The 21,000-nt window shown below is 38.2% G+C and overlaps 1 protein-coding gene across 2 annotated transcripts in view; it reads right to left on the minus strand.

Annotated features, from left to right (window-relative positions):
- The window catches only part of LOC130920524 (protein ELFN1-like), a 185,325-nt gene that overhangs the window by 125,165 nt on the left and 39,160 nt on the right, over positions 1–21,000 (minus strand). The window contains exon 1 of one of the 2 annotated variants that reach the window (XM_057843817.1): positions 3,918–20,713. The exons of the other annotated variant lie outside the window; for it this stretch is intronic. The gene's annotated coding sequence lies outside the window, so the exon portion shown is untranslated. Of the gene's footprint in view, positions 1–3,917; positions 20,714–21,000 lie in introns of those variants that run through there. 2 annotated transcript variants of the gene reach the window in all.

Here is a 21,000-nt window from a genome sequence, read left to right on the forward strand (position 1 = left end):
CGATCCGCCTGTCAATCTCCCGCTCCCTCCTACCCTCACTCGTGAACAAGACCCCAAGATACTTGAACTCCTCCACTTGGGGCAGGATCTCATCCCCGACCCGGAGAGGGCACTCCACCCTTTTCCGGCTGAGGACCATGGTCTCGGATTTGGAGGTGCTGATCTTCATCCCAACCGCTTCACACTCGGCCGCGAACCGCCCCAGTGAGAGTTGGAGGTCACGGCTTGATGAAGCCAACAGCACCACATCATCTGCAAAAAGCAGAGATGCAATGCTGAGGCCACCAAACCGGACACCCTCAACGCTTCGGCTGCGCCTAGAAATTCTGTCCATAAAAATTATGAACAGAATCGGTGACAAAGGGCAGCCTTGGCGGAGTCCAATCCTCACTGGGAACGAATTCGACTTACTGCCGGCAATGCGGACCAGACTCTGACACCGGTCGTACAGGGACCGAACAGCCATTACCAGGGGGCTCGGTCGAACGCCTTCTCCAAATCCACAAAACACATGTGGACTGGTTGGGCGAACTCCCATGCACCCTCGAGGACCCAGCCAAGGGTGTAGAGCTGGTCCACTGTTCCACGGCCGGGACAAAAACCACACTGCTCCTCCTGAATCCGAGATTCGACTTCCCGACGGACCCTCCTCTCCAGCACCCCTGAATAGACTTTACCGGGGAGGCTGAGGAGTGTGATCCCTCTATAATTGAAACACACCCTCCGGTCCCCCTTTTTGAAAAGGGGGACCACCACCCCGGTCTGCCAATCCAGAGGCACTGTCCCCGATGTCCACGCAATGTTGTAGAGGCGTGTCAGCCATGACAGCCCCACAACATCCAGAGCCTTTAGGAACTCCGGGCGGATCTCATATACCCCTGGGGCCTTGCCACCGAGGAGCTTACCAACCGCCTCAGTGACTTCAACCCCAGAGATCGAAGAGCCCACCTCAGAGTCCCCAGACTCTGCTCCCTCAAAGGAAGGCGTGTCGGTGGAATTGAGGAGGGCTTCGAAGTATTCTCCCCACCTACTCACGACGTCCCGAGTCGAGGTCAGCAGTACACCATCTTCACTATACACAGTGTGAATGGTGCACTGCTTTCCTCTCCTCAGACGCCGGATGGTGGACCAGAATTTCCTCGAAGCTGTTTGGAAGTCGTTTTCCATGGCCTCGCCGAACTCCTCCCATGTCCGAGTTTTTGCCTCGGCGACCGCCGAAGCCGCAGTCCGCTTGGCCAGCCGGTACCTGTCAGCTGCCTCCGGAGTCCCACAGGCCAAAAAGGCCTGATAGGCCTCCTTCTTCAGCTTGACGGCATCCCGGTTCGGGGATTGCCGCCACGACAGGCACCAACCACCTTACGGCCACAGCTCCGATCGGCCGCTTCAACAATGGAGGTGCGGAACATGGCCCACTCGGACTCAATTTCCCTCACCTCCCCCGGGACAAGGGAGAAGTTCTGCCGGAGGTGGGTGTTGAAACTCTTTCTGACAGGGGATTCTGCCAGACGTTCCCAGCAGACCCTCACAATACGTTTGGGCCTGCCAGGTCTGGTTACGCTGGTCATTTAACATGGTATTCACAAACGATTAGCATGCGTTAGCTAGCGCTTACTGTTGTAGCGCTGATGGGATCAGAAAGGTTAAGACCGTGGGAGACTAAGCAAACTCATGGTTTCATGATGAACAATGAGTGGCAAATTAAGACCGCCGTACTTCAAACTCGTCCTGTTTATGAAAGTCGATTGTAATATCCTGGTGTTGTGCAGTAATGACCAGAAGTGACTTCTGTGGCCAGAAAACACTCAAGCAGCGCAGCACAGCGCGCACACTAGATATCATCAAATAGCAACCAAGATATACTACAATAGATCCCATGCCATTAGCTGCGTGAGCCCAGAGTGACGCGTAGTCCATATACTACATTGATTAAATAGAAACCGCCATGACTGAATGGAAGTTAAGCAGGCCAAATCAATCCATACCAGTGACTATAGATAATGCTGCAAATACTGTTAATTCAGTACATGTTACAGTTGGACTCACCACAAATAGGATGTTTTGCCTATATGGTAAATATAGCTGCTAAGAGAGCTGCAGCAATCAACAGTGTGACCCACTTTACAAACAGTAAAAATTGTTCTCAGCACTTAGATACAAAATTTTTCTTCAGATCAGTAAGAAGTAAGCACATAAATATTATGCACTAAAATGCATGTTTTTATGATGGCACTGTTATTTTTGCTTGTTATCAAAAAAAAAAAAAAAATAATAATAATAATAATAACAGTTGTATTTTCTGTTTCAGAGCATTAAATGTATTGAATTGTATCGAAAATCGTACCGAACTGTGACTTAACTGTATCGTTGCATCCCTTATACGCACACATATATATATATATATGTATATATATATGTATATATATATATACACACAGTATATATATGTATTTTGTTTTTGCAAACAGTGGTATCGGAATGGTATCGGTATCGGCCGATACTGCACAGCCAGGTATCGGTATCGTGCCCAAAAAATGGTATCGATGCAACACTAATATATATATATATATATATTATATATATACTAATATATATATATATATATATATATATATATATATATATATATATATATATACAGTACTGTGCAAAAGTTTTAGGCAGGACACCTGCCTAAAACTTTTGCACAGTACTGTTTATGTATTTTTTTAATTATTAAATTTATTAGGATCATGGAAGCTCCCACTTGGGGAAAATATATACATACAGGATAAATATACAGTACTGTATATATATATATATATATATATATATATATATATATATATATATCTGTGTATATATATATATATATATATGTATATATATATATATATGTATGTGTGTGCGTGTGTATATATACACATACAGTATATACATATATATATATATATATATATATATACATATATATATGTATGTGTGTGTGTGTGTATATATATACACATACAGTATATACATGGCGGAAAACACTCAGGTGACTTGAAGTTCCTCTCTGAGACCCCCAATTTGGCGAAATTTCAAAATTTAAAAAATCATGCATAAAACACAAGTGCAAGCCACAACTATTTGAATGTATTTTTTTTTTCCTCCCCTATTTTTCTATTTTTTACAATTTGTTTACATTTCTTTTTAACCCTTTAAGGTCTGGGCCTATTTTGTCTGATTTTGCATGCCTTTGAACTTGCTTTTATATTTCAAAGAAAGAATTGTTTACGATGGCCTGGTTTGGTCCCTTTTTTTGTGACACCTTGAACTTCATGTCCAAACTGTTGTTTCCTCCACTGACCAATTATAAATCTTCATTTTGGGCCCAAAAAGACCAAAAATTCCAAAATCGTTTTGTCAAAATTTTTAATATTGATGTCCAATTGACAACCAAACAAGCGTACCGAACTGTTTTGAAACTTTGTAATATTTATTCAACATGTTAAGATGAACATTCAACCAAAAAAATTTAGAATAAATAGTCTTATATTTGACAATTCAACATAAACAACAGGTATAGCCATAGGCGTTTTTTGCCTTTATACATGCTCTAATCAAAACAGGTTATATACAGCAGACCAAACAGTGAAGAACAGTGAAAAAATATATACCATCTAACACAAAAAGTGTTTAGAGGCCATCTCTTTATGAGTTTAGGTATTGGGGCCCATCACCTGATGAAAACTATGTACACACAATCAAGCTTCTTGAACACACATTTATATACACAAATTGAGAAGACTGATTGTGGGAAAAAATATATATAACATTGGAAAAAAATGTATTTTCAAAAATATTTACAATAAACAAGTTAATTTTTTTCAGGCATGCCACTCCGAAAAGCAGAAACTTTTTCCAGCATAAAAAAAAAAAAAAAAAGTGAGTTGGCTTACCTCTGCTCGTCGATGGCGTCATCCACGTGTCCAAATCCGTAACTATCTTCACTCGAGGACTCTTCCGAAGAAGACGATGATGACGAATTTGGACCATCCTCTTCCTCAAAAAGCACAATTGCTTGCGCTAAATTTAGTTTTCCGTTCATTCTCAAAGTCACACAAAGTCGCTGCTCGATCCAAACGGCCGTCGCACGCCACCTCGCTGCTTCAGAACACTCCTCCCTCTCGTTCGGTGGAACCTCGCACGGCAGTTATATTTATTAAAAAAACGCATTTTGTGCTTCCACTGTGACTTCGAAAGGGTTCGTTTGATTTGTGTTTTTTTCATGGAGCTTCCGTTTTGAAAAAGGACAAGAAATGATGGAAATATAGACATAAACAAATGATCCTTGCAGCGTTTTAATGTTTGAGAGGACAATAAAACTATAAAACTTAAATGACAATATCTCACGTTTTAGTTGGTCGATTGACTTCAAATAATGAGAGTAAACCGCAACTTCCGCACTTTAAAACGAGACCAACCAACGGCATGTGGGTGACGTAATTAAAATGTGAGGGCGCTTCAAAGACGACGTGCGCTGAGGACGCGCCGGCGTGTCCTTCGACTCTGAAGGGTTAAAGTGTTTTAATTTTTTTTAAACTTAATTTTATTTTCATTGGAATTCTTTTTTGTTAATTATGGCTTTTTTTAACTTTCTTTTTTTTTAAATTCTTTTATATTTATTACCATTTAAACAAAGTTCTCAATTAATTGTCTTTTTTTTTTTAATAATTAAAAAAATTTTTTATTGCCCATCACAAGATACATGCAGGCAAAACTAATACTATAATTGAATGTCAAAGGCCAAGATTTTTTTTTTGTTTTTTTATAGAACAATCCTCTCCAAAGTCTCGTGGATTCTCATTATAGGCTATATCCAAGCAATAACTTTCTTAAAATGATGGCACTGCAATCTGTTTCAATAAACTTCCACACAGCTCGAGCAGCATACGGAGAACAAGAGATAATGAAATTTGTTCTTATGCTGCAACTGCTGGCGTAAAAATCCAAAATGAGGAAATCCTTGGCAGAGTGTAGCTCAGGGACTCAGATAGGAATGTTTAGAAGCCAGAGAAGAACTTTCTTTTTTCAAAGGAATTCCCTTTTTCTCAACAAGCAAACGATCTAAAATCTTTGTTTCAGTTCCGCAAAACCACAGGGGGGAGGAGAGACGCAACGCGAGTTTAATCAGGTAGATGTCACGCTCCGAGCGTCATCCAGGGAACGCTCCGCTATCTATTTTTCATGCCATTCCGACATGACAGGCACGAGAAAGAAGGTGGAAGATTTGGGAAGGGAGAAAATGGAAGAAAATAAAAAAGCAGCAAGAACAAAGCAAATGGGGGGTGATCGCCAGTGCTGCCCTGAGGCCTGAGATGAGTTCAGTCGACAATGTATGCACATTTATCCAAACACGCTGTAAGTTGTTGTGTCCCCTGTTTCACCCTGACTATGCCCAAATCACCATCCTGATAAAATAGCCCACCAAGTCCAGGAGCACGATACTGACACTTCCATTGATACAGGTAGCGGAAGACAGAATCCAGACCTTGCTCTCATATACTCCAAGTTGTAAGACACTTTGCTAACAAAACCGGGAAATAATACACACTTGTTGTTAGGCAGAATTAAAAGGGCCATTTTAGTCACCCAACTACAGGGAGTCCTCAGGTTACGATGTCCTCGACCTACGATGTTTCGACTACGTGCCTCCTCTGCCATTTAGTCCCCAGCTAGTGCATAGTGTTTGTTTGTATTTGTTAGCTGGCAGTATCTTCGCCATTTATTATCTTCCACTTTCTTACACTATGGACCCAAAGAAAAAAGCTGGGTCTTTTAGGGCCGTCCAAAAGAAAGGCAATTACCATGGATATGAGGGCTGAAGCTATCGATTATTTTAGTAGTCGATTAATCTATTAAATAGTTAGTTCAAATAATTGAGTAATCGGATTAGGAACATAAAAAATTAAAATACCTGAGTTTAGCCTCAAACGGTAAAAATAATATTAATAAATGAGGATCTAAGTACAGAAAAAGAACAATTGGCTAAATAATTGGCTAATCCGCTATCTTAAATGCTACAAAATGCTAAGTTTTTTTTAACAATACTCTTAACAAATCGTTTACAGATTCCCACAAAAAAGCCTAAATATACCTCTAAAGTAAATTACAAATGCATAAAAAAACATTAGCGCAAACAAAAAATTACCTCATGTTGGTCTTAACAGGGAGCAGCTGGACTGAGCCATGTAAAATGATGTTCTGTCATATTCACTGTTGCCACTAGAGTGCAGTGTATCCAACTATATCAATGAAACTAAATACAAACACATTCAAAACAAACCATTACAACGGCATTCTAATTAAACGAATACTCGAAGCAGCAAAATTTGATTCGAAGCGTTTTCTCTTCTCGAATTACTGGAGTTAATCGATTCATCATTGCAGCGCTAATGGATACGAAGCTTAACGTCGTAAAAAGAACGTAAAAAGGAGCGACACTGAAGAACGTCGGTAAAGATATGCTGCATTCAGACCAAAGTTAGACCTTCGAGCGAAAATGCCTCGCTGACGCTATGCCAGTCGCCAAAAGCAGTCGGTGCACATGCTTCCTCAGCAATAGCTCTAACAGCCTTCCCTCCATCTTCTCCAGCAACCTCTCAGTAGTAGTGGTGAGTACAGCATCTTATTTTTTATTTTTAAATTTATTGTAGCGTGTAAAAGAACAACAGCAACTTCGGTAGAGTTTTCAAAGGTTTACATGCAACCAAAAGCACAGAACACAACTACTGTTAGCCGTAACCGATCCCAAGAAAAACAAAACTGAAACAACAGTAATCAACCCTTCCCTCTCTCTCTCCAGTCGCATGTTTTTTTTTTTTTTTTTTTTCGGGAAAGCATTTAAAACACAGTACTCGGTACATCAACATTGCAATCTAAATAATACATGCGACCTGATTCGTTAAAATAGTATTTAGTTTGTTTTTTTGTACGTGGTATTTTGACGTAAACTTCGACTTTAACAGTGAAATCCGATTCATGCGAAAATATATCACCAGAGTAGGAACGGAATCTGTTCGTAACGCCCGGAATCCCTCTGTTTGTTTCATGGCAGGACACATTGGACTCAACTGTAAATGCCCTTAAACTTATTTAGCTGAAATTCTAAGGTACAGTTTAAAATGATAGACAGAATATGGAGACCTGGATTTTGACTGGCCCACTACTTGTTACCAGGCAGTATTCACAGTGCTCCAAAACTCAGCTCGATTATAACAACTTTGATGCCTGGCAATTGATAGAATTTAAAGTTCTCATTTACAACTTTTGCTTTCTTACCTACATTTCATAAGGCCAAATTATAACTGCGCCACCACTTATCGGTACCTAATTGTCGTTACTTAGTAGAATTCAATCACTGCCCTGCCATTTGTAGCCAGATAGAATTTGGAGGCCTTGGACAACTATAAATGTAGTGCCTTGTACCAAAAACTGCATGCTCATGACAGTAATCAGACATAATCAATATAAAAATAAAGTTATTGATAGTCAAAATTATAATAAAATAGGGCCGGATTAAAAGGAACTTAATGCTAGGCAAAATCCATAGGATTCAAGAGGAACTGCCCACCACTTGTTCAGGCGGAATTTGTAGGGCTCCGGGTGTTCTAAATTAAAATAAATAAATAAGTAATCATTTTCAAATTATTTCGCAGGCCAATAGTTTTGGCAATTCTTATGACTTACATTTTTGCAAAACATAAAGTATCATATCGACATTTTGCATTTAATATTTCATCTTTCTTTTTTTCAGCTAAGTAATATTAATTATTTCCAAAGAAAAGTCATGTTGTATCTTGAAATACTCTATGCTCGAACATAGTCACCCAAGACTTTGCAGCATGTCTTTAACACAAAATTGAGAATGTTTTATCAACCAGCAAGCAAGCCTTCAAAGTTTGGCAAGAACATGTCTACTGACTTGATGTGTGCCATTTCACAGATGGAGAACATAATAAACACTTGTGATATCTGTAACAGAATTTACAAATGTCTTAATTCCTCTCACATTTGAATGAATTAAACCTATCATGTCCAACACCTAAACTGTTCGATTTCATTGAGCTAGCTTCAGCAGTTTCTGAGATATTTGCTTTTACAATGATGTACATCTTTTAGGGATGTACAGTAGCCTTTATATATAAATGTTTATTTAAAAAAAGATAATATGCATTTTTTCGCATTGACTTAGTATGACTCTACACGGACTGAAATGAAAATTATAGAGTTGAGAAAGATGGACACGCTGCAAAAGGGAATGACAGCGTACTATTTCAGAGGCTCGCTGACTGACGGCTATATCGCGTCGCGCAGACCGATGGCGGCTGCCAAGATGCCGCGGGCAAGCAGCTCGATAGGGCGTGGACGCGAACATTAGCATTTTTTCGTCTTCCCCCGAGGCCTCATTCATCACAGGTGACATCACTCCAACTGTCGTCGTCTCTGTCGTTATCGCACGTGCAAGGACAGCTGTCGCGGTGACGCGGGAGGAAATTTGGCAGAGTGTCACCCCCAAGAGGAAAAGATGAGAGAGCTCCGGGCATCTGGTAATTAAGACCTCCCCATCACCTGTGGCTGGGAAAATTAGCTCTCCATTTTAACTGCCCTGCCAGTTGTTGCCAGGCAGAATTTCAAAGGCTTTATTCTAACTGCCGTATAACTTGATGTTAAGGTTAATTTCTAGGACTGGGTTGCAAACAATGGCATCTGTCACTCTGCCCACCTTGGCACGGGTGCAACCCCTATTCCTTATAGCCATGCCCGTCACCGCCACAGCAGCTCATCAATTATACAGGCGAAGCTATCTCAGCTGACATTTACGAGAAGGGTGCACCTTGTTGCGCATCTTAGTGCATCAAGCAAATATGTCAAAGGGACCGGTTTGAAAAAAGATTGTCTTTGCGCGAGGAAGATGACTTTTTTGATCCAATTCATCCATCATAAAGTATTATGACACCAACAGGATGTCGAAAATGGAAGTGTCAGGGGCAGAACTTAGGGGGGTGCTGGGGATGAGGCCCGGGCCCGACAATTGGTGACAAGGGTGCTGGAAGTCACTCACAAAAGGGGTGCTTCGGATGTTTTTTTAATTCATCCCATCCAAGAACAGCCGTTTTGGTCCAAATTTGTCATGCTCGCGCTTTTTCTCCATACAAGAAAGAAGAAAATCTATGCGGCACACAAAATAAGTTTGCTGAAGACATGTCAACAAAGCACATGGATTACTGGAACCATGTCCTATGGTCTGATGAGATGGGCGGGCTTTCTTGTGTACCGTCTTCAGAAGAGGTTTCCTCCTTGAGTGACAGGCATGCACACCAATTTGATGTAGAGTGCGGCGTACGGTCTGAGCACTAACAAGCTGACCCACCACCTCCTGACAGCACTCCTGTAACGAGTCACATGACATTTTGGAGGGAAAATGACAAGCAGTATTCAATCTAAACATTTAGGGATGTACGTGGTTTCCATGCGGTGTACTCACTTTTGTTGCCAGGGATTTACATATTAATAACTATTTATTTTTTGTTATTTTGAGAGGAAAATAGATGAACTCTATTATATAAGCTGCACACAGACTACTTTTCATTGCGTCAAAGTGTCATTTTGTCAGTGTTGTCCCATGAAAAGATATACCTAAATATCTGTAGAAATGCGAGGGGTGTACTCACTTTTGTGATACACTATACATGTTGTCGCTGCTGATGCCATTAGGATGTTGATCAGGTTGTTGTGGATGACATCATCAACAAAATAACAAAATTCTTGTTGACTGTTTTGTTGAAATTGGTTCGTTTTCAGTTTTTGATCATTTTGTTAATGTTTTTTAATCGTGCAATTATTAATTTTTTATTTTATTGATTATAAATAATTAGTTATTTTTTTATAACTGTTGCTACTTAAATTTTGATAAACACCAACTTTTGTTTAAAAAGAAAGGTTTTCATTCAATTATTTGAAATGTTTCAGTAATGTAATTGTCAAAAAAAAAAAAAAACATTAAAATTGCTTTGCATTTTTTTAATACCACAGGTAGAGGTGGGTATTAATGCGTTACATGTACTTCGTTACATTTACATGAGTAACTTTTTGAGAAAAATGTACTTCTAAGAGTAGTTTTGCTAAGCTATACTTTTAGTTTTACTTGAGTTGATTTGTGAAGAAAAAACACTGCTCTTACTCCGGTACTTTGGGCAACAGTTGTTGCATTTTTCTTCTTTATCCTCCATATTAGATGTTTTTTTTTTTTTTTTTTTGCTAGCGATGCCAAGAGTAGAGAAATGCCTTGTTTATTACCAGGGTAACTCTATCGATTTCACCAATGAGACGTTGCAACAATAATCACATCACTCCATTATACCAATCAGATGCCAGCCTGTTCAATCATGCGGTGTCTTTAAACCACCGTAAAAAGTAAAGTATTAGATATAGAGCGCTGCCCTCAACATGACTCGAAAGCGCGGATTTTAACCTGTCTCCCAGTTTTTATTTGGCACCGATTGACCACGGAAAACCGGAGATATGATCTTTTTAATTTCAAACTAGTAATTATGAAGGACTCTTCACTATTCAAACTCAGAATTATTTTCTCCACCAGGAGGCAGTCATGCTCCTTGGACGAATAATGGTTCATTTATGTAATTTTTTTTTTCCTCTGGTGGAAATTCAATTATTTTTTCCCCCCTTTGGCTTAATGTGGTTATGTAATTGTTTATTGTACAGTATCATTATAACAATAGTCCATGTAGATAACTTTGTGCACAGAAAAATACGATTGTTTAAAAAAAAAAAAAAAATCTAACAAAAATATAACCAGTTACTCACAATGTTACTCATTACTTGAGTATTCCTTTCACCAAATACTTTTTTACTTGTAATTTAGTACCATTTTTGGATGACTACTCTTACTTTTACTTAAGTAATATTGTTTTGAAGTAACTTTACTCTTACTTGAGTAAAATTCTTGGCTACTCTATCCAACTTGGCCACAGGTGAAATGTAACTGATTGTATTGTATTAAGCGTGTACGTTATATCAACTTACAAAGCAACTCTACTCATATCGAGCCTTTCACATACAGGCATCACAAAGTGCTTCACATGTGTGTTCACATTCACGTGCACATTCATACACCCATAGACTGCTGCCGCCATGCAAGGCGCTGCCAGACCCACTGAGGGCAACTCGGATGAAGTGTTTTGCCCAAGGACACAATGAGAGTGTTCACAAGTGATCCTTCGATCACCACTCAAACACCGTCATTTTGTACGAAAAACAAACGAAGGCACTTGAATCGTTTCAAAATACGGCAGAATTTGTAATATCGGCAAATAGTATATCATTGTCGAAAATATCGAGATCGTATCATAGTATTAGATAATTGGTCATTTATTCATCCACATAGTTGGTGCTATTGATTTTCTTTCAACTTATGTGCTAATTAATTTATTCAAGTCAGTAGTGATGTTTTGTTTTCAATGCACTTGTGTTAGTTGATGATGTTGTACATTTTGTTGATGAAATCATGAACATAATCATACTATCTTGTTGATGTCAATTCTGTTGTTGGTTATTTTGATTCTGTTGATAATTTAAGATTATTTTGGTCGTACTGGCTTTTTTTTTTTTTTACTACTCAAGTTCAATCACACTTATTTATATATTAGTCCTTAATAACAACAAATGTCTAAAGAGCTTCACAGGCCAACAGTTGACAGACATTTTTTACATCCACTGATTTGCGCCCCAAAATGTGGAATCACCTCTCCAAAATGACAGGGGCAACAATGGAAGTCAAGTGGGCAACGTTTAGCAAAATGAATAAAGCTATACAATGATATTAAAAACAAATTGAGACAATTTCAATAATTTTGCTGATAACTTTGTTTTTGACACGTTTTTTTAATTATATGAATAATATATTAATAATGTTGGCATTATTGATTTCATTGGTAAATACAGTATATTTCATTTGTGCCATAGTACATGTTGATGATAATGTGGTTTTCTTTGATGTTAATAAACATGAAGGCGAATGCGACTGTTGTGATCATGTTTTTTTTAAAAAAAAATTTTATTTTTATTTTGTTACATTCAGCAATATTGTTGAGAATGTTGATGACATTGTAATTAATGACATTGATGAAGATGACTTGTCCTACTATTAAGGGGAAAAAAATCTTTCCGGCTACAGTCTGCTACACAGCTACACAATCACAACATGATAACAAGCCATAATTAATTATGATTACAGGCCTGCCTAATGTCTATTAGCTTGTCATCAGCCTAGTCATCACTGTGCTCTCAGTTAATGTATGTTAAGATTTGATCTGAGCAGGAACATACCCAGATATTGCTTTACCACTAAGATTCACTTCTTTTTCAACTAGAAAACAAAAGATGCAATGTGACTCATCACATAGTATTAGGGATGTACAGAAAGAAAATTCTTGGCCGAAACCGTAAAGTGAATATTGGAAACATTTGGCCGAAAGGCCAAAAAATACAGATGTATTCAAGTCATTTTTATTTCATTTTTAAAATTATTATTATTATTAATTATTTTATTTCATTATTTTACGATTAATGGCTTCTGCCTTGGCATTGGTTTTACGTCCCCGGAGGCTTGAGAAATTTAATTTGAAAGGTGCCGAATCTGAAACCCCATGGGAGGATGCATTCCAGGTGGCAGTGAGCGTTTTATGGCAAACTCTGAACGCGTCCTATAGCAGAGGTGCTGGCATCGTCATAGTGATGGTCCATCTGTCAGGTGGACAGTGACGCGCAAGTCACGGCCGAATAAAATTTGATAAATGCCCTTACTGGACGTTTGGGACATTCGAAAAACGGATTTCGTGCCTCCAATTGCTAGCCCAAATGAGATCTCGATGTACATTTGTGTGGAACTGTAGTTCACAACAACAACAAAAAAATACATTTTTCAGTCAGTTATTTTATTTTTTTTTTTTTCAATGAAAAAGACAGTTCAATTCAATCAGTTAATTTAAACATATTTGATGTGAAAGACGTTATAGAATGGATCATGTAATAACGTGTAGAACATGAAAAGTAATGTCATTTACTTTGCCGATTAACTAATTACTCTTACGTTGCGGTAACTGAGTTACGAACTCAATTACTTTTTGGGAGAAGTAACTGCAACTAATTACTTTTTTATAGTAAGATTAACAACACTGCTACACAGTATGGATAGTATGCATGCTTGACATCACTGTATAGATTTGCGTATACAAATCATAGACTTCATAATGATATTGACAGGACACCTTCCCCAGACACTGCGCCACGCCTTTAGGTAGGGGGAGTGCCACACTCTACTTCAGTCGGTCGAAGTCGGCCGCAGTTATACTTAAATACGTGCAGGGATCCAACACCAGATTTAAGCTGAAAAAGTACAAAAGCTGTACCGCATAAAACAGGAAGGATTGTCTCAGAAGTAATTTGTTTGAGGATTCATGGTAATTATTATATTTTTCGTATCATTCATACATTTTGAAACGTTGTGAAATAAATCAAAATTAAAATTAAAATAAATTAACCGCGACGGCATTGGCGTCATAATTCGCAATACTTCCGTAAAATAAATGGTAACTGCACGTTTTTTTTTTTTTTTTTTTTGCTTTTAACCAAGAATCGAGAATGTTTCACATTCATATCTATAAAGAATTCAGGGATTTAAGCATTTACTCTACTACTTAGGGGGATGGTGTGGCTCAGTGGTGGAGTAGTTGTCCCCCAACCCAGAGGTTGTGGGTTTGATTCTCCACCCTGATGAACTCGCCTAAGTATCCTTGAGCAAGATACTGAACCCCACATTGCTCCTGGTGCTGTGTCACCAGTAGGTAGATGGCAATGTAGTGTAAAGCGCTTTGAGTACCTTGAGAGGTAGAAAAGCGCTATACAAGTATAACACCATTTACTCACGAGAATTTTCAACGTAAATAGCTCTTTGTGGTGATAAGGCGGGTCCACAGTGGCTTAAAGACTATAGCAGCACATTCGACGTATTTACGTGAAATAAATGCTAACTGCTCATTTAAAAATTTTTTTTTGCTTTTAACCAAGAATCAAGACTGTTTTACGTCCATATCTATGAAGAATTGATGGATTTAAGCATTTAATCACAAGAATTTTAACGTAAAAAGCTATTTGTTGTGGTAAGGCGGCGGCAAAGTATGACTTGAAGACGAGAAGCACATTCGATATATTTACGTAAAATAAATGCTTACTGCCGATTTTTTTTTTTTCGCTTTTAACCAAGAATCTAGACTGTTTTACGTCCATATCTATAAAGAATTTAGGAATTTAAGCATTTATTTACAAAAATTTTCAACGAAAAATTGAAAACGTTTGTCTGTGTTTCCACTCGGTCAGCTTTGATAGAGATAGGCCCCCTATTAATCGGCCCCGCGCCCCGTGTCCCATCAATACATTATGAAGTCTATGTACAAACTGAAGACACGTTATGATGCGGAAAAAGGAGAGTACAGTACATCTTAAGTAAGAGAGCATGCTCATGCAGTCATTCGGGCACACACGCATATGCGCACACATCTCAGGGGATCTCATTAGTGTTATTGGCTTCAGGACCTTTTGCTGATCAGGACATACTTTTATGTTCCATTTACACTTTAACTATAAAGAACCTTAAATAAACTTCAATGTGAGTGTGTCGTGTGTGATTTTAATATGAATTCATGTCAATAGTGTCGATGTACATAGTTGATGTAAATATGTAATGTTGCTGCCTTTTACCTTTCTGCTGTTGCATTTTCTGTCCAGTTTCCAGGGCTACTATTGATGGGTGTAGCTCACATGGCGCACCTTTCATCTGTGACTACATATCTGCAGATTAATTTGACTCAGCAGAAGTATGCCGCTTGATAGTCCAACGCTTTACTCCTATACTCCATGTACAGTGCAGTTCTCATGTCCCGCTTCTTATGATTACCTTATTTTCCGCACTATAAGGCGCACCCTAAAACCCTTCAATTTTCTCAAAAGCAGACAGTGTGCCTTATAATCCAATGCGCTTCATATACAGTGGGGCAAAAAAGTATTTAGTCAGCCACCAATTGTGCCAGTTCTCCGACTTAAAAAAATGAAAGAGGCCTGGAATCATAACATAATAGATATACCTCAACTATGAGAGACTGAATGAGAAAAAAAAAATCCAGAAAATCACTTCGTCTGATTTTTAAAGAATTTTTTTTGCCAATTATGTTGGAAAAGAAGTATTTGGTCACTAACAAACAAGCGAGATTTCTGGCTCTCACAGAGCTGTAACTTCTTTAAGAGGGTCCTCTGTCCTTCACTCGTTACCTCTATTAATGGCATGCGTTTGAACTCATTCTCAGTACAAAAGACACCTGTCCACAACTCAAACAGTCACACTCCAAACTCCACCATGGCCAAGAACAAAGAGCTGTCAAAGGACAGACCAGAAACAAAATTCTAGACATGGATCTTGCTGGGAAGACTTAATTTGCAATAGGTAAGCAGTTTGGTGTGAAGAAATCAACTGTGGGAGCAATTATCAGATAATGGAAAACATGCAAGACCACTGATCATCTGCCTTGATCTGGGGCTCCCCGCAAGATGTCACCCTGTGGGGTCAAAATGATCCCCAAAACAGTGAGCAAAAATCACAGAATCACTCGGAAAGAGCTTGTGAATGACCTGGGGAGAGCTGGGACCAAAGTAATAAAGGCTACTATCAATACCACTCTCCGCCACCAGGAACTCAAATCCTGCAGTGCCAGATCTGTCCCCTTGCTGAAGCTAGTACACGTCCAGGCCCATTTGAAGATAGCTAGAGAGCATTTGGATGATCCAGAAGAGGACTGGGAGAATGTCATTTAGTCAGATGAAACAAAAAATAAGACTTTTTTTGGTATAAACACAACTTCTCGTGTTTGAATGTGAAAGAATGCTGTATTGCATCCAATGTACACCATGCCTACTGTGAAGCATGGGGGTGGAAACATCATGTTTTACAGCTTTTTTTCTGAAAAGGGACCAGGACACCTGATTCGTGTAAAGGAAAGGATGAATGGGGCCATGTATTGTGAGATTTTGAGTGAAATACTCCCTCCATCAGCAAGGGCATTGAAGATGAAACGTGGCTGAGTCTTTCAGCATGACAATGATCCCAAACATATTGCCCGGAAAACAAAGATTGGCTTTGTAAGAAGCATTTCAAGGTAATGGAGTGGCCTAGCCGGTCTCCAGATCTCAACCCTATATGAAATCTTTGGGGGGAGTTGAAAGTCCGTGTTGCCCAGCGACAGCCCCAAAACATCACTGCTCTCGAGGAGATCTGCGTGGAGGAATGGGTCAAAATAACTGCAAACGTGTGTGAAAACCTTTGAAGACCTACATAAAACGTTTTGACCTCTGTCATTATCAATAAATTGAATATAACAAAGTATTGAGATAAACTTTTGTTCTTGACCAAATACTTATTTTCCAACCTAATTTGCAAATAAATTCATTAAAAATCAGACAAAGTGATTTTCTGGATTTTTTTTTTTCTCATTCTGTCTCTCATCGTTGAGGTACATCTATGAAGAAAATTACAGGCCTCTGTCATCTTTTTAAGTGGGAGACCTTGCACAATTGGTGGCTGACTAAATACATTTTTGCCCCACCGTATATGGATCAATATTGGTTAATCATGGCATGACATTCCCTTTAGCACAGCACCATCTAGTGGATGTGTAACGCAACCACAACCACGACTACTACTATTACTACTGCACCGTATAATGCGGTGCGCCCTATACGTGAAAACAGTTTTAAAACAGGCCATTCATTCAAGGTGCGCCATATATTCCGGTGCGCTTTATAGTGCGGAAAATACGGTACTTTTTGTGTTGTTATTTTGTCACTTTAGTTTTGTATTTGTAGCATTGCTTTCAAGTCAACATTCCTCTTATTTGTATCTTTTATTGTTAAACATATGTGTTCCATGCTGTTTAGGGTTATAAAACTCTTGCTGAATTGTGCTCAGTCTAGTTTGGGGCACTAAATTCATCTTTGACAAATGATATTGATGTTATTGCTGTTTCTTTCCGTTCATGCTGCTGATTTGTGTATGTTGTTTACGTAGATAAAGTTGATGTAGTGTATGTTGTTGTGTATGTTGATGATATTGACAGTCTTAAAGCTGACAATATCGATGTGTTGATAATGTTGTTGATATCGATTGTCTTATTTTTGTGGTTGATGTTGTCTGGCCCAGTGCCAGTCATATGTTGATAATCCTCCCAAGTGTCAGACACCCTGGCGCCGACCCCGATGTTGATGAGAGTGACGAACGGGCCTCTTAATTCACGTTGACTCACGTCTCCACCATGCTAACGTAGCACTACTAAGACTAATCTCTAAAAGTCTCCCGCAAAGGTCTAAAAGCCTCTTTCCACTTGCTTTGCTGCACATCTGTATGTGGGTGTGTGTGTGTGTTAGTGTATTGAGTCAGCTCATTTGGATGCCAGCTGATGCTAAGCAGCAAGTCTCTCTGGAAATCAGGCGGGGATTGTGGCGCATATGCAGAGAGAAAACGTGTGCGAGGTGGGGAAGAGCTGTTTTTCAAGTGCGAGTTCTATGTTGTCTTCTGAGAGCTTTTGTGTGATTTCAAAGAATATATATGTACTCAATGTACAATACATACTGTGTGTACATATTTGTACATCTGGTCCTCCTTTTGGTCTTAAAATGAAGTAATACCTCGAATGAAACACAAGCCGACAAATTCAAGCTGTTGTTATTTACTTAACAACTAATCCAACAAGCGGTAGCATTGTGCGATAAACTAAGCACACCCGTCATGTTTACATCGGAATTAAGAGGTAAGTAGACAGACAAATGCTGCCAATCTAAAACACAGATTGAATGATTATTAGTTATTACATTCACTGTATGCATTTCTGTTTTTAGAGTTATGTTTTTTTTAAATGAGTGATTTAAATTTGCCTACATGAAAATGTGCACTGTCACCACACAAATGACAATGGTAAATAATTCACAATTTAGCGTTATCAGTCTAGCACTCTTGCTTCAAATTTTGTAGGTGTCGGAGAGTAAAAAAAAAATAAAAAATTTTCCTTTACAAATTAGAAACTGATATGAATTTGTAATTTGTTTTGCTGTCTTTGGCAATGCTAATGTTAATGGCTCAAAAAACATGAAGAATTTTGGGTTTACCGAAAAGTGATGGTTTTGGAGATGAGAGGTTTCCGCCTGTCGCCAGCGATTTAAGACAGAAAGGATCATAAAGCACCAACAACACATATCTAGCGTGTAAACAATTATGATCTCATGTGAAATAAATTATGGTATTTAGAAATTATTCAACACAAACAAACCACTTTCACATGAAACTATCCCGCTTAGTAGCCTCAATAGTGGCAGTGTTTGTATTTGTATCCATGTTTTTGTGATATTTTCTAAATGATTTATGAACAGCCTCTGACCTCAATAACTTTGACTGCAAGGTTTGCATCATAAAGTTGTTTTTGAACTTGTTTTTGTAAGGAGACCCATCATAAGTATTGAGAAAACAGCTATATGTATACTTTGGCCCGAAAGTTTCTCTTTTGGCAATTCTAACACGTCAGCTGCTGTAGCGGATGGCTGGCAGCATTTTACCATAAATCATCAAAATGAGGTTTTAAAGTCTGTTTTTGAAAGCTAGGACTTTTGAAATGTCTTTTTGGTCATTTTCCCTGGTTTCACTATCTTAAATTTACTCAAATTTGAAAAAGCACAATTGTGATTACTTAGACAATTCCCATTTCATTTCAATAATCTTAGTAATTGTTGTTGGAATGGAGAAAATCCTATTTTTCAACTTCTGATACAAGTGTCTGTTTTTTCGGTAGAATGGCTTACTTACATATGTACACTTGACACATTCAAAGACTGCCAACAAAACAGAACATCTTAGCTTCCATCAGATCCTGCCAAAGGAATCATTTTGGGATTTTTCCACAAATGGAGGATGTTAGCGTTTTCCCGAATGCCAAAAGGTGAGCATGAGGAGGTGTACTGTGGTTCAAATTTGGGAAATGGCTATGATGAGCCAATTTTTTTTACTTAAAATTAACACATCCATTTTCCAGTGTGCTTAAATATTGAGAAAGACAAAGTATGGCGATGCCGTTGAACATTTCTGTTTTTTAGCTTTGTGTGTCTGCTGTCAGATTTCTCCTGGGTTTTATGTGAAAATGCATTCCTATCAAACCAAAACAATGATGGAAAACGGCAGCAGAGATGAAGTCTTTTTTTATCGGTCATTTATTCTGTTTATAAAAGATACGTTTTCTATCAGACCTGTCGTATTTGTGGTGGCTCCTCCTATCTGCATTGAAGAGAAAATGCAAATCAAATGGAACATTCGTTTCATTGCACCCTCAACTGTGATATATCAGGAACTATGCAATGACATACAAAGCAAGTAGTTTATTCAATACATTTTGTGGTCTTGATTTACACATGTATCATCCTGAGGTAAATACAATGATGTTTATGATTACCGTAATTTTCGCACTATAAGGCGCACCTGACTATCAGCCGCAACCCACCAAATGTGACACAAAAACAGCATTTGTTCATAGATAAGCCGCACTGGACTATAGGCCGCAGCTGTCCTTACTGTATTATGGGATATCTACACCATAAGATATCAACTGGTAACACTTCATTAGACTGCGGGAAAAATTCTGAGGGAAAAACATCAATAAAAGCCAATATTTCCAGGAAGTATATTAAATTGCCATTCGGCGAAATTTTTTGATGCAGGAACTGCTTTTGCCAATCAAATACAACAATTTCAGATAGTCCACCATTGCTCAAGACCTCAGTCAGTCAGCTGTGTCCTGCCAATGCTCACACGCTCACATTCAATTTCCAGACACTGAGTGACCATTGAGGATCTGTCAAAAACAACGTGGCCACCTAGGCTCATGACAGTGGTTGTGCAACTGTGGTATGTGTGATTTTAAATGCTTGTTTATGTCAACCAACTATTACCTTATTCACTACCAAAGATGCATAAACATTTTTGTTTATGATGTTCAACTGCACATAAGTAAAAAACAAAAAAATGAACAGAAACAAACATAAGGAATGATAGGAATGCAATCTTTTTTCTTGTAAGATCTGTGTCATGTAGCCATAGAAAACAATATTCTCTGAATAAAGGAATGGGTAACACTTTATAATAACTATCCGTTTGACTAGTTAATATATCATTAGTAAACTGTTGATAAATGATTTAGTCTTCATTTGTGAATTATTTGTTAACAGTTTGTTAAGCATTTACAGGGTGTTCCAACATGGTTGACCCCATTCTAAATGCCCATGCTAGTTGATGGATCTTAAAAAAAACTAAGGTCATAAGTTTTATTGGTTAAATATACAAGGAAAAGTACAAATATTTGTTGGTTCTATGGCAGATTTTCATAAATGTGCAACATGAGCGCTGCCTGCAAAATGCATTATCAAAATGCCTTTCCTTTGAAGTGAACGGCATTTCTTAACCTGAAAAGATAGAAATGCCAAACGTTACACACAAAAACTTGAAATGTTTCTACACAAACTGTGTTTCAGGTTAAGAACACCCTGTAAATGCTTAATAAATTGTTAACAAATACTTCACATATCAACAATAAATCATTTATCAACAGTTTACTAATGATCTATTAACTAGTAAAACGGATAGTTATTATAAAGTGTTACCAAGGAATGTATTGTAATATTTGTCAGTGAATGAGTTAAATAAATCACTAACACATGAAATTTTGCCTAATCAAGTTGAAATATTGCATTCTTTTTACTTGCTGCATTTAAAGATCGAGGCAATATTTAGACCAATGTATTGCACATTTGCTACACATTTTTCCCTGACCTCCCAAACCATTATGTATACTGTTATTTTTAGGTTAAATTTTTGTACTT

Source organism: Corythoichthys intestinalis, chromosome 8 (genome assembly GCF_030265065.1).
Source record: "Corythoichthys intestinalis isolate RoL2023-P3 chromosome 8, ASM3026506v1, whole genome shotgun sequence".
Classification (NCBI taxonomy): domain Eukaryota; kingdom Metazoa; phylum Chordata; class Actinopteri; order Syngnathiformes; family Syngnathidae; genus Corythoichthys; species Corythoichthys intestinalis.